Source organism: Ptychodera flava, unplaced genomic scaffold, assembly GCF_041260155.1.
Source record: "Ptychodera flava strain L36383 unplaced genomic scaffold, AS_Pfla_20210202 Scaffold_45__1_contigs__length_1260105_pilon, whole genome shotgun sequence".
Lineage (NCBI taxonomy): Eukaryota > Metazoa > Hemichordata > Enteropneusta > Ptychoderidae > Ptychodera > Ptychodera flava.
Genome location: NW_027248367.1, coordinates 587,389 through 590,791, shown reverse-complemented (window position 1 = coordinate 590,791; position 3,403 = coordinate 587,389). Strand labels below are relative to the sequence as shown.

Sequence of the window (3,403 nt, the reverse complement as noted above, 5' to 3'; positions counted from 1 at the left end):
TTATCTTTTGTATAGCTAGCGTACAAATGTTTTCAAAACGCCTTCCTTTCATTTTGGCAGTATGCCCTGTAGAGTTAAGGTATTCAGTCAGCTGAGTTGGTGACTTACCTAACTACATATCGACGATGAAAATAATTAACCAAGTTTTGCTATAAACATTAATGATAACTTCCATGGCTAGGCTATAAATAATATCATTATTTTAGTCCTATATGATATTGAAGATGGTGCTAAAGGAAAGAAGTATAAGTGATGTTAAAAGCGAGAAAGAAAGTTCTAAACCACGCTATGTCCACTAAAGGGACAGAGTCAGCCGGTATATTTAACCTGTTGCTTGTGAATGCAGTATTCAAGTGAATGTATAGTGCTGTATACGTGAAATGAATGTATGGCGGTTTACAGGTTGACCTATTTAGCCCATTGTCCTGTAAACAGATCACTGTTGAATACATTGAGTTTTGGCCAACAGTGTGCTTGTGAAAGGATTTAGATTTCCTTATTTTACTTTTTTTTCTCACAACAAAATTATTGCATGTGCTTAACCTGCACTGTGTGTGAATGAATTCAAGTGAATGTAGTGCAGCTGTATACAGGTCATGAATGTATTTGGGCATGGCGGTTTACGGGTTGACCTGTTCAACACAATTGCATGTAAATAGATCACTAATAAACACAGTGGGTTTTGGTCAAAAACATGGTTGTGAAAGGATGAAGACTTCCTCATTTGTACACTTTAGTTCTTGCAATAAAATTATTGCATGTGGTGCTTAGATTTCAGAGTACATGATATTATCACAATGTGCATGAAAACTGAAGAGCACATAAATATAGCAAAATGGCTGCAAAGACAACTTTCACATGAAAATGATGTAAAACCGGTATAAACCCGATTTAAAAATGAATCTGAACAGAATGGTTGGATCATAAATGTAAATAGTCCTTAATAATCAGTTGTAGATATTCTTTTCAGGTAATATAGGATAAATTCATTGGAATTATCCTGTCATATCTCCTCTAAAAGTAATCTGATGTTCTGAAGAGAATTTTCAACTGCAGTACCATGTTGTTGTTCTGATCTCTGAAAAATTCAGCCATATAATTTTGTCACTGATTTGTGTGATTCTGGAACGTTCAACTAAGTTTTACATGGATCACTTATAATCCGAAAAGTCTAGCACAATTTACAAATTTCAAATTTTAAACTAATGTCACATTTGTAAATCTCTAAGTATTAATTCCTCATGCTATTCAATCTACACAAATAGGACTAATACATTTTTCAGAATAAAGAATTCTGAAATTAATTCTGGCTGTGTTCCTATAAATTTGTTAACATTAAAAATGCCAAGTTGTCAATGAGGTAAATCTTATTCCCCTGGCTAAACTGTAGAAGGGAATTTTGGAAGATTGCCAAGCATCAACTTTGTGAACATACATGCAGGGAGAATGGTGTTCAAAATGGACCTGCTGTAAACATATTTTACCAATGATGACTGTCATTCTCACAAGAGTATGAATTTGACCACTGGCCCTGTGTGTGCCCAATACCTTTTGTAAAAAAATTGCCAGGAATGTCTTTGTGCATACCCTGAGTGCTATGCAGTTTCCTTATAATATTTCTACAGATCTTCTTCACTGAAGATAAATGCAATATCTACTGATAATCTGGTACCTGAAGGTGTTCCTTCCATCAGAAATGATTTACCAAGGGTCATTTGAGTACACAAGAATCGTATGATGGGTAAAGGTCAGCAAAGAATGAACTCTTGACCCATTTCTTTACTGTTTCCACAGCGTAGCACAATAAATGTGTTGTAAATCATGTGACTTCGGTGTTGCACACCTACTTGTTCTGCGCAAGCGCAGCAACAATCCAGACACCCTTCAAGTCAAATTTTACCACAGCCAGGGATACTTGTACACTTTTCGATTTTTTTACTCAGAGGTTCACTGGACCAATCGTCATTGGACCTCCAGCAGACCTAGATGCCTATTTGTGTCAGTGGAAACTTCAAAGCCATAACAACTAAGGTATGATTTTGTTTCTCTATACAGTTGTGTCAAAGTTTTCATGAGGCTTCCTTGTTGAATTTTCGCAAAAAAGAATTTTCGCCACTTCCCTTTGGAGCAACTGACATTTATACACACATTTGAAATTCTGTGTGAATCATGTGTTTCTGCAGTATTCTGCATACTGTGATATATGTCAGATAAAAATTACTGTGATTACAAGGAAGTGGACAAATTGTTCATAAATATTTCATGAGAGACAGCTGATAAAAATACGTCAGAAAACTGGAGGTAATGTAACAGATTTGGCCCCTTGTTCATAAATATTTCATGAGAGACAGCTGATAAAAATACGTCAGAAAGCTGGCGGTAATGCAACAGATTTGACCCCTCACATATGGCGTGAAGACATTTGGCAAAGAAAATGCAGTTGATTAACTGTACTTTTTGTGCTGTTTTTATATTTTTATCGCTCTGATTATATGTATTTTGAATATAAAGTAAATTTAAAATACAAATATGTAAGGTAATCAAAGTGAGACTTGAGTGGACACCGTGGGTCATCAGTATGTATTAGGGAGATGGTGCAGTGGCAAAGAATGTGAAATTTTCAGAAGAGTTACTTTCAGAATGTGCTTTGGAATACAATTCAGAATAACATTCAGACACTCACTATGTGAGATAATATTCTGTATATTCCAGAAGAGTCCTTTCAGAATGTGCTTTGGAATACAATTCAGAATAATATTCAGACACTCACTATGTGAGATAATATTCTGTATAGAAGTAACAAGTCATTGACATTGACATAGTCCCCACTTGTAATAGGAGTATTAGTCTTGATGGGGCAGGGAAATGAGGTCATTAAGAAGTATCACTGGAGTGTATATGTTCAGATCTATGAAGTTATGCATATATATGAATATTCAAGGTCAAAGGTCATCAAGGTCACGTGACATTTTGAAAAAAAAACCCATTGTATTGCTAATTAATCCATATATGCCAAAATTCAGACCTCTAGCTCTATTGGCTTGCCCACAATTATATATGGGCATAATTAACGAGGTAAAGCATGTGTTGTCATAAGGTCTCCCATCCTACTAAATATAAAGGACATAGCACTTGTGGTTACTTATTTATTGACATAATCGTGTATTTTACATAAAAGGTTATCGAGGTCACGTGACATTTTGTCAAAAAATTTCTATCCTATAGTCTGTCCCTATATACTAAAAATCATACATTTACCTCTATTGGCTTGCTCAAAATTAGATATGCACATAATTAATGAGGTACAATATGTGGCGTCATAAGGTGTCCCATCATACCAAATATGAAGGGTGTAGCACTTGTGGTTCCTGAGTTATGGACAAATATGTATATTTGAGGTCAA

General features: G+C 35.1%; 1 protein-coding gene and 1 long non-coding RNA gene across 3 annotated transcripts in view; one reads left to right on the top strand and one right to left on the bottom strand.

Moving 5' to 3' along the window:
* Nucleotides 1-3,403, bottom strand: part of LOC139128164 (uncharacterized) — a 38,286-nt gene that overhangs the window by 3,043 nt on the left and 31,840 nt on the right. The window lies entirely within an intron of this gene.
* Nucleotides 802-3,403, top strand: part of LOC139128152 (uncharacterized) — a 35,411-nt gene continuing 32,809 nt past the window's right edge. Inside the window, exon 1 of the mRNA XM_070693989.1 lies at nt 802-2,031. The gene's annotated coding sequence lies outside the window, so the exon portion shown is untranslated. The remainder of the gene's footprint in view (nt 2,032-3,403) is intronic.